We start from the raw sequence: 12,258 nt of genomic DNA on the forward strand, positions 1-12,258 counted from the left end.
GTCAATATAGATCCTATGTTTCAAGGATGAATTTATGCCTATCCTGGCCCTCCCTGGGGCTCGATGTCAGGTCCTGGGAACAGCCTAGCTCCTCAGTTGCTCACAGTCCGGTGTCCTCTCCTTGACCCTTTCGCCATCGATCCAACTGCTTTCTTGTCCTGTGAAAGTCCTAGATCTCAGCTAAGATGGGAAAGCATAGGCAACTCCATGGACATGGGAATCGGTTGCCATCCATGTCAGTACAGTTATAACTGTCATCATACTTAAAAAAATACAAAATGCATCCTTGACTAAGACACACACTGAATGCATGAGGCATTCCACACATGTATGTAAATAGAGATCCCATGTGTGAAATAGGTGGGCATATGATTTTTGCCAGTGTTGGGGCTTCAGTTCAGGCTCTGGGAGCAGGCCTGACCTTGTAGTATTCAAGGATGGTGATCTTCCCCTTCCCCCAGAGTGCAACAGAGTTACCCACACCTGAATTCAAATCCCAGCTTTGGCAGTAAAATGGCATGAATATTGAGCAAGGGTGCTTCATTAATAATTATTTATTTATTTATTCATTTATTTATTTATTGCCAAACCCGGGCCTTGAACTCAAGTCAAGGCAACACTGCCTTTGCTGCAATCATCCTAGGCTGCAGCCTCTGGACCCACAGCTCATCCTCGGATCCTAGGACCCCAGAGCTTGCAGGAAAAAAAATGGCCAGAAGGGGAAAGAAGTAGCAGGAATTTCCACCTCATGCTTTTACATTTATTATCCTTTGCATAGTGTCCATGTTGGTCTGAACCCGGCGGCCTACAGAGTGAAGGTGACCTGGCATGGCTGAAGGCCTGCTGGCTGTAGGGGAAGTCACAGCCAACTGTGGAAGGGAGGCCACGGGTTGGAATCCTGGTCAGCCCCCCTACATTGTGGGAATGGTGGAAAATCCTGATATACTCATTTCCAGACCTAGGAAGTGTAGAATGTGATCATCTCATCCTTGAATGAGTAGTTCCTGCAAGATGCAAAGAAATTATAGGCAAGACTCATGGGGTATCCATTATTTTTTATGAAGAGTTGATGAAGTTGACAATAATCATCACAGTCATGAAATGGAGGCATTGGGGAAGATCTGAGAATTAGTAGTCACAGGGTAAATTGGATTCCATCACAGCTTGCCATCTCTCCTACTTTATACAAATATGTACTTATTTGCATACTACCTTCAGCTTATAAATGGACGACGATTGTGCTCCTCCTCCCTCCGGGCCTCGATCTCAGGTCCAGGGAATGGCTTAGATCCTTAGTGGCTCACAGGCTGGTGTGCTCACATGAACCAATTCGCCCATTGGCCCTGCGAGGCACCAAGTTCATATACGAGCAGTGCCAAAAGATTCATCCTGATGTCTGAAGCCAATCGTTGCACCTGTTTTCCTTTCCTGTGCAAGTCCTGGGTCTCCTCTAAGATGGAGAATGCATAGGCAACCCTGTGGCCATAGGAATAGGTTGTCATCCATGCCAGCCCAGTTATACCTGTCATTATATACTCAAGAACATACTCAATACATCCATGAATAGCACACAAAATAGAAAGGATAACTAACCACAATGCAGGAGGAAGTCCACACACGGATGTGAAGAGACATCCAATGTTTCAATGATGCATTGAGGATTATTGTGGCCTCCCTAGGGCTAGATCTCAGTTCCTAGGAAAGGCCCAGCTCCTTAGTGGTTCACAGGCTGGTGTTCTCACATGGACCCATTGGGCAGTTGGGCCTCCTATGCCCCAAGTTCGAATCCCAGCACTGCCAAAAATTCACCCTGATGTGAGAAATCAGTAGTTGCACCTGTTCTTCTGTGCTGTGCAAGTTCTGGGTCTCAACTAGGATTGAGAATGCATAGGCAACTCTATACTCATGGGAATAGGTTGTCATCCAGGTCACCACAGTTATATCTGTCATCCTATACTCAGGAAAATACAGAATACATCGTATAAGACACCATGTAAAGACAATGAATACACCGAACTCAAGATGCTGCCCACCCATGTATGGAAATAGAGATCCTCTGTTTTAATTATGAATTGATGACTATTAAGCCCCCCACTGGGGCTCAATCTCAGGTCCCTGGAACAGCATATCAACCTAATGGCTCACAGGCTGGTGTGCTCACCATGACCCATCCACCACTTGGGCCTGCTAGGCCTTGAGTTCAAATCCCAACCCTACCAAAAGATTCATCCTGATGTGAGAAGCCCATCGTTGCACCTGATTTCCTGTGCTGTGAATGTCCCATGTCTCACCTAGGATGGAGTATGCTATATAGGGAACTCTATACTCATGGTTGCCAGCCATGTCAGCATAATTATATCTGTCATCATACCCAATAAAATACAAAATGCATCGCTGACAATGCCACACAATAATAACTACACTGAATCATTGATGCATGCCACACATGCATGTAAATAGAGATCATCTGTGTAAATTATGAATTTATATCAATAATGGCCCCACCAGGGCTCGATCTCAGATCCCAGGAACAACTTAACCCCCTAGTGGCTCACGGGCGGGTGTACTCACCATGACCCATTCACCATTTGGGCCTGTTAGATATTGAGTTAAAATCCCAGTACTGCCAAAAGATGAATACTGATATCTGAATCCAATTGATCCTCCTCTTTTCCTGTTCTGTGAAAGTCCTGGGACTCAGCTAGGATGGAGCATGCTATATAGGCAATTCCACCACCATGGGAACAGGTTGACATCCATGTCAGCACAGTTATACCTGTTACCATACTCAGTAAAATACACAATACCTCCATGAATTAGACACAAGTTAAGAAGAAGTACACCGAATGTAAGATGCTGTCCACACATGTATATCAATAGAGATACTATGTATAAATTATGAATTTATGACTATCCTGGCCCTCCCTGGTGCTCAATGTCAGGTTCTGGGAATGGTCTAATTCCTCAGTTGCTCACAGGCCAGTGTCCTCACCCTCACCTTTCACCAATTGGCCCTGCTAGGTTCTGAGTTCAAATCACAACAGTGCCAAAACATGAATCCTGATATGAGCAGTACATCAGTCCACCTGCTTTCCTGTCCTGTGAAAGTCCTGGGTCTCATCTAGGATGGACAAGGCATAGGAAACTCTATAGACATGGGAATAGTTTGTCATCCATGTTAACAAACTTATATCTGTTATCATGCTCAATAAAATACAAAATGCTTTCCTGACTAAGACACAGAATAAAATGAATAACTACACTGAAATCATGATGCATTCCGCACATGTATGTAAATAGAGATCATATGTGTAAAGTAAGTGGGCATATGAATTTTGCCAGTGTTGGGGCTTCAAATTCAGGCACTGGGAGCAGGCCTGACCTTGTAGTCTTCAAGGATAGTGAGCTGCCCACTCCCTCACAGCACAACACAGTTATGCAGACCTGTATTCAAATCTCAGCTCTGGCAGTAAAATGACGTGAATTCTGAGCAAAGGTGCTTCATTCATAATTTTTTAATTTTTTTCCATACTCAGGGCTTGAACTCAAGCTGTGGCAATTCTGTTTCATCTCTGATCATCCTAGGCTGCAGCTTCTGGACCCACAGCCCATCTTCGGATCCTAGGACCCCAGGGCTTGCAGGAAAAATCAAACAAACAAAATGGCCACGAGAAGAAAAAAGTGGCAGGAAGTTCCACCTGATGCTTTTTTTTTTTATTTTCCTTTGCATGGTGACCTGGCTGAATCTGAAGCTGGTGGCCTGAAGATTGAAGGTGACTTGGCATGGCTGAAGGCCTGTAGGATACCGGAGGAGCCCCAGGCTGACCGGGCAACAGAGGCTCCAATTTCGAATCCTGGAAAGCCCCCCGACATTGAGGGAATGGCGGGAGGTCTTGCAATACTCTTTTCTGGAACTAGGAAGAGTCATGGAATGTGGTTGAATGAGTAGTTCCTGCAGGATGTGAGTAGGAAATGGTAGGCAAGACTCATGGGATATAGATTATTGTTCATGAAAAGTTGATGAAGCATGACCATAATCATCACAGTCATGAAATAGAGGCATAGTGGAAGATCCAACAATTGGTAGTCACAGGGTTGATTGGATTTCATCACAGTTTGCCATCTCTCCTACTCTGTACAAATATGTACTTATTTGCATAATATCTTGAGCTTATAAATGGATGACTATTGTGCTCCCTGGGACCCCTGTCCTGGGGCTCGATCTCAAGTCCTAGGACCGGCCTAGCTCCTTAGTGGCTCACAGGCTGGTGTGCTCACGTGGACCCAATCACCTATTGGGCCTGCTAGGCCCTAATTTCTGATCCTAGCAGTGCCAACAGATTCATCCTAATGTTACAAGCCAGTGTTTACACCTATTTTCCTTTCTTGTGGGAGTCCTTGGTCTCATAGAGATCCACTGTTTTAATTATGAATTGATGACTATTAAGCCCCCCACTGGGGCTCAATCTCAGGTCCCTGGAACAGCATATCAACTTAATGGCTCACAGGCTGGTGTGCTCACCTTGACCCATCCACCACTTGGGCATGCTAGGCCATGAGTTCAAATCCCAACCCTACCAAAAGATTCATCCTGATGTGAGAAGATCATCGTTGCACCTGATTTCCTGTGCTGTGAAAGTCCTGGTTCTCAGCTAGGATGGAGAATGCTATATAGGCAACTCTCTACTCATGGGAATCGGTTGTCATCCAGGGCAGCACAGATATCCCTGTTACCATACTCAATAAAATACACAATACATCCATGAATAAGACTCAAAATAAAAAAAAAAAACTACATTGAATGCAAGATGCATACAACCCCAGTATGGGAGTAGAGATATGTTTGAAAGAGGTGGGCTTGTTATTTTGTCCAGTTCTAGGGCTTCAAATCAGGCCTTGGACCAGGTCTGACATTCTAGTCTTCAAGGATGGTGAGCTTCCCCTTCCCCCACATTGCAATGGGATTACCCAGATTTGAGTTCAAATCCCAGGACTGACAAGTTTCATCCTGATGTCAGAAGCCAGTCGTTGCACATTTTTTCCTCTCGTGTGGAAGTCCTGGGTCTCAGCTAGGATGGAGAATGAATGTATAGGCAACTCTATAACCATGAGAACAGGTTGCCATCCATGCAGCACATTATATCTGTCACCATACTCAGTAAAATACACAATACCTCCATGAATTTGACACAAGTTAAGGAGAAGTGCACCGAACCCAAGATGCTGTCTACACAAGTATGTCAATACAGATCCCGTTTCAATTATGAATTTATGCCTATCCTGGCCCCTGGGGCTCTATGTCAGGTCCTGGGAACAGCCTAGCTCCTCAGTTGCTCACAGGTCAGTGTCCTTCTCTTGACCCTTTCACCAATTGGGCCTGCTAGGCTTTGAGTTCAAATCCCCACTCTGCCAAAACATGAATGCTTTTTTCAGAAGCCCATTGTTGCACCTGTTTTCCTGTGCTGTGAAGTCCTGGGTCTCAGGTAGGACACAGTATGCTATATAGGCAACTCTATACTCATTGGAATAGGTTGCCATCCATGTCAGCACAGTTATATCTGTCATCATATGCAATAAAATACAAAATGCATCCCTGATTAAAACACAAAATAAAAAGAATAACTACACTGAATGCATGATGCGTTCCACACATGTAAGTAAATAGAGATCATCTCTTTAAATTATGAATTTATATCAATAATGGCCCCCATCAGGGCTCCATCTCAGGTCCCGGGATGGAATTAACCCTCTATTGGCTCACAGGCTGGTGTACTCACCATGACACATTCACCACTTGGGTTTGCTAGGCCTTGAGTTAAAATCCAAGTATTGTCAAAATATGAATACTGATGTGAGAAGCCAAGTGATCCTCCTCTTTGCCTGAGCTGTGAAAGTCCAGCTTCTCAGCTAGGAATGGAGCATGCTATATAGGCAACTCTATAACCATGGGAACAGGTTGACATCCAAGACAGCACAGTTATACCTGTCACCATTCTCAGTAAAATGCACAATACCTCCATGAATTAGACACAAGTTAAGGAGAAGTGCACCGAACACAAGATGCTGTCCACACATGTATATCAATAGAGGTCCTATGTTTAAATTATGAATTTATGCCTATACTGGCCCTCCTTGGTGCTCAATGTCAGGTTCTGGGAATGGTATAGCTCCTCAGTTGCTCACAGGCCAGTGTCCTCACCTTGACCCTTTCACCAATTGGCCCTGCTAGGTTCTGAGTTCAAATTACAACACTGCAAAAACATGAATCCTGATGTGAGCAGTATCACAATTCACTTGCTTTCCTGTTCTGTGAAAGTCCTGGTTCTCATCTAGGATGGACAAGGCATAGGCAACTCTATAGACATGGGAATAGGTTGTCATGCATGTCAGCACATTTATATCTGTCATCATACTCAATAAAATACAAAATGCATCTCTGATTAAGACACACAATAAAATAAATAACTACACTGAAGGCATGATGCATTCCACACATGTATGTAAATAGAGATCCTATGTGTAAAATCGGTGGGCATATGATTTTTGCCAGTGTTGGGGCTTCAATTCAGGCACTGGGAGCAGGCCTGAACTTGTAGTCTTCAAGGATGGTGATCTTCCCCTTCCCCTACAGTGCAACAGAGTTACCCAGACCTGAGTTCAAATCCGAGCTCTGGCGGTAAAATGGGGCGAATTCGGAGCTAGGGTTTTTCCTTCATAATATTTTTTAACAGACTCAGAGCTTGAACTCAAGTCGTGGCAACTGTGCTTCAGTTCCGATGATCCTAGGCTACAGCCTCTGGATCTACAACCCATCATCAGATCCTAGGACCCCAGGGCTTGCAGGAGAAAAAAAAAAAAGCAGCAAAAGGAAAAAAAAGTGGCAGGAAGTTCCACCTGGCGCTTTTATGTTCATTTTCCTTTGCATGGTGACCATGCTGTGTCCAAACTCGGCGGCCTGCAGAGTGAAAGTGACCTGGAGTGACTGAAGGTCTGCTGGCTTTCAGGGAAGCCCAAGGGCAACGGGGTATCGAATCCAGGTCAGCCCCCTCCATTGAGGGAATGGCGGGAGATCCTGATATACTCGATTCCGGTACTTGGAAGGGTCGTTGAATTCGATCAATCTCATCTTCGAATGAGTACTTTCTGCAGGATGCACTTAGGAAATTACTGCGGAAAAGCTCTATCGGGACAACGGAGGACACCTAGTGGAAATAACTGGAATAGGTGGGGAGATGGCAAACAGACAACTCACACACAAGAGGAGTGAATGCTGAGTGGGATTTATTGCAGAGGATAACAAGCTTTTATATCAAAAGTCTCCATTAGAAAGGGCAAAAGGTTACACAATCTTGTTGTAAGGCTTCATTCTTGGGTGGTCGGTCACCAGTTGGTCGCCTGATCTTGTTTTATGGATGACGAGCTATGACGATAGGCACTTGTCTTTGGCTTTACCTCTTTTTTAAGAAATACAGTTGGTTTCGATGTTTATCATCTATTAACCATTAACCAGAGCATATGGGCAAGGGCTGAACAGAAAGGCATGAACTCTAGTACTTCGTAGCTAGTTTTCTTTAGTTTTGTACTTTATACATTTCAAATCTTTTTTAAGCAATTTTGTTTCTTTGCCATTCTTTAGAGGGTTCCCAATTTGTGGCCCAAATCATGATATTTAGTATACTTAGTTAAATCTGGCCATATATCAAATTTAAGCTCATAGAGTCTTTTCTGTAACCCGTTCACATAATCGTTTACTCTTCTCCATAGAGGCCTTAACTGTCTCATAAAATCTTTCTTATTCCTTTTTTGATAGTAAGCACCAAGGAGGCCTAGATGTAGCAAGTCTCTCAGTAAATGAAAGAGAGTAATAGGAAGTTCTTTCTCCTAAGTAGTTTTCCCTACGATTGCCATCCTTATCATACACACCTGTAAAAGGCTATGGATCTGGGGGAAGTCTCTGGGGTCCTCTAGATAATGGAGGATCCCACCATTTTCCTCTGATAAGCCATTGCCACCTTCCATCTATCAACTTTTTAGGAATCTTATTGAGCTTTTGGTCTAAATATCCCTCTACATCTTTCTTATCTACAGGATATCTATATGAGTCTATTGTATATGCTTCAGGATTAAAAGGAAGTCTCCAATAGCCATACACTCTTTCTGCTCTAGCTGTGCCTACAGCTTCTTGTAAATTTCTTACAAACAATTCTTTCTCCTGAAGTGACATCATGAAACCCCCAATACTTTTATATTTACTTATGACTTGTCTAATAGCCTTCATAAGAGGGGCTTTTAGGGTAGCACTTTACTCTGGTGAGTTAGTCATATTCTCAGGACACTCATCGGATGTTGGAGTCGTCAACACTTCCAAGAAAGAGCCTTGAATAAGGGAACGTTGAACATGAGTAAGTAGAACAAGCAGCAGGAACAGTAAAAGATTAATAGGCACTTCTATACAGCGAGGAAAAGAAAAACAGGAACACATCTTTCCCAGGGGCTTGCCAGCTTTTCCAGGAGGTAAGCCTCTTTATAGCCCCATTCTCAGATCTAAAAGCAGGTTTCCCATGCTAAGCAGACTCCACCGGAGTAGGCGTGGCAGGAAATGATAGGCAAGACTCATTGTGTATCAATTATTTTCAATGAAGAGTTGATGAAGCTTGACCATAATCATCACAGTCATGAATTGGAGGCATCGGGAAAGATCCAAGAATCGGTAGTCATTGGGTATATTGGATTCCATCACAGGTCACCATCTCTCCTACTGTATACAAATATGCCGACTACCTTCAGCTTATGAATTGATGAGTATTGTGCTCTCCCCCTCCCACTCCTGGGGCTCGACCTCAGGTCCTGGGAACAGCTTAGTTCCTTATTAGCTCTCAGCATGGTGTCCTCACCTTGACCCTTTCTCCTATTGGGTTTGCTAAGCTCTAAGTTCCAACCCCAACACTGCCAAAAGAGGAATGCAGATGTGAGAATCCAATCCGTCCACTTGTTTTCCTGCCCTGTGAAAGTTCTGGATCTCAGCTAGGATGGAAAAGGCTTAAGCAATGCTATAGACATGGGAATAAGATCTCATCCCTGCCAGCACAGTTATAACTGTCATCATAATCAATAAAATACAAAATGCATCCCTGACTAAGACACACAATAAAAAGAATAACTACATTGAATGCATGATGCATTCCACACATGTATATAAATAGAGATCCTATGTTTGAAATAGGTGGGCATATGATTTTTGCCAGTGCGGGAGTTTCAATTCAGGCCCTGGAAGCAGACCTGAACTTGTAGTCTTCAAGGAAGGTGAGCTTCCCCTTCCCCCAACATGCTATAGTATTATCCAGGTCTGAGTTGGAATCCCAGCTATGGCAGAGAGAATGATGTGAATTCTGAGCTCGGATGGTTTTTTATTTTTTATTTTATTTTATTTTTTTGCCACCAAAACGATTTGAACTCAGTTCATGGCAACTCTGCCTCAGCTTCGATCACTTTAGGCTGGTGGGCTGCCATGGGCTCATAGCCGATCCTGTGATCCTAGGCCCTGAAGCCTTGCAGGAGAAAAAAAAAACCCTTACTGAAAAATAGCCAAGGGATGGATTTTTTACATTTTATACCTTTGCATGGTGACCAATCTGGACCTGAATGAAAAGGCTACAAGTTTACTTCACTTTGCATTAGCCAAGGCTAGTGGGCTATCGCGGAAGCCACAGGGCTATATGTTATCGAAGGCCCTGATATTGAATCCTGGTCCTGAAACCTACCAGTGGGGAGACTTCCCAAGAGACTTGTTCCTATGCACGGGAACAACGATGGAATGTTTGGAAACTTATGATTGAATAAGATTCTGCGGGCATCAGTCTAATCTAAAATGGGACGCAATGATCCTAGGATGCTGATTGATCTTAATGAATGAGTTATTAAGCATGTAAACAATACTATTCCTTCAATGGCAGCATAATAAATACCTAAGAGTTGGTAGGATTGTAGTTGATGTCATTGAATCTTAAATAGATGTCTCTGGAATTCTATACAAATATATATTTATTGGTATACTGCCATCTGCCTATCCATGTATGGCTATTTTGTCCACCTATGTGGCTCAATCTCAGGGTCTGGGAACTGCCTGGCAGCCTCCTTGGCTAGAGGATGCTATGTTGAATTGCGTCTGCTAGGTCCTGAGTTCAAATCCCAGCACTGCAAACAATTGGATTATGGAATAAGAACCCAAGTGTGACACCTGTTTTCCTTTTCTCTGAGAGTCCTGGGTGTCAGACATGATGGTGAACACATCTATTTAGATACTATGTGATGGGATGTCATCAGTATAATAAATGGAATGCATATCTTCACATTCAATAAACGGTAAATAGTTGAATAAAACAAAAATACAATCAATAACCACAACTGAACATCTATAGGTAAATACAAATTCTATCTTTACAATGAATATAAATAGTATGTTTTCCAGGGCTGGGGATTGAATTCAGGACTAGGGACCAGGCCCGACTTTCTTGTCTTCAATCATGGTGAGCTTCCACAGTGCTACAGAGTTACCCAGACCCTGAGCTCAAATCCAAAGCCTGGTAGAATAAAACAGCGTGAATTGCAAGCCAGGGAGCTAATTTTTTTTTTTCGAAACAAGGTCTTGAACTCAGGTCATGGCAACTCTGCCTCAGCTTCCATCATCCTACACTGGGGTGCAGCCACTGGAGCCACAGCCGATACTAGGATCCTAGATCTCCAAACCTTGCAAGTGAGAAAAATATGCACAGAGAAAAAGTGGCAGAGGCGGGCGCCGTTGGCTCACAATTGTAATCCAATTTACACAGCTGGCTGAGATCTGAGGATCACAGTTCAAAGCCAGCCCGGGCGGGAAATTCTGTGAGAATCTTATCTCCAGTAAACCTCTAGAAACCCGGACGTAGCGCTGTGACTCAAGTAGTAGAATGCTCGCCTTGAGCCAAAGAGCACAATGACAATACCCATGCCCAGAGTTCAAACCCTATGACCGACCAAAAAAAACATGTTGCATGATTGCATTTTTACATTTTCTTCCTTTGCACCTTGACCATCTGGGTCTGAATGACAGGGATCCAAAGGGTACTTCATCTTGCATTGCTGAAGGCTGGCGGGCTATTGGGGAAGCCATAGTCGCGCAAAGGAACATAGGTCTAGACTTCGAATCCCAGTCATGTCACTTTCAGATAGTGGAAGATCTTAAGAGACTCATTCGCATCCATAGGAATAACGATGGAATGTTATGAATGTACAGTTGAATGAGCTAATCGTGAATGCTACTCGTATAAAATTAGACATCATAATTTCAGTAGACTGATTTTATTTAATATGAAGCATTAAAAGAATACTATTTCTTACAGGGATACAATAATTTCAGGACCTTGATTTACTTAATAATTTATTAAGGATTAAAACAATAACATTAATTATATGGAGGCATAATAAATACCCAAGAATTGGTAGAAATATAGTCTATACTCTGGCACTCTGTAAAGATATATATTTATTAGCATAATACCATCTACATGTCAATCTGTTCTTATTTTGTCAATCCTAGGGGCTCGATCTCAGATCCTGGGAATTGCCTGTAAGCTAAACTTGCCCCAGGATGGCATGCTGACACTCACCCATTCATAAATTTGGCCTTGTAGGCTTTGAATTCAGACGCCAGCACTCCTAAACAATGAATCATGGAGTAAGAAGCTGATGGTGACATGTTTTCTTTTTCTGTGAAAGTCCTGGGTGTCATGTATGAAGTGGAAGACATGTGCAGACCTATATCCTATGTAATCAATGTAATCAGTGTTCTATGTGCCATAATACTCAATAAAATAAATGACCAATACATGAATAAAACAAAAAATAAAATGAATAACTTCACTGAACGCAATAAAGAGTCAACATATGTATGTAAATATAAATAATGTATGTAAAATATACATGAAAAAGATGTTTTCTAGTACTGGGGATCGATTTCAAGCCTAAGGAACAGACTTGAATTTCTTGACTTCTTGGAGGTGAGCTTCCCCTTCCCACACAGTGCAACAGAGTTACCCAGACCATGAGTTCCAATCCCAGTCCTGTCAGAAAAAATGGCACCTTCATTCTATGTGACACCCAATTCTTAGATATTTCATTATGCCTCCATTTAATGAATATGATTGTTTAAATGCTTCATGAAGTGTTACTTAAAATCGAGTCCTAGGACATAATTGTGTATAATTTTATCCTAGAATCGTT

Source organism: Dipodomys spectabilis, unplaced genomic scaffold (genome assembly GCF_019054845.1).
Source record: "Dipodomys spectabilis isolate Male_0828 unplaced genomic scaffold, ASM1905484v1 ptg000057l, whole genome shotgun sequence".
NCBI lineage: Eukaryota > Metazoa > Chordata > Mammalia > Rodentia > Heteromyidae > Dipodomys > Dipodomys spectabilis.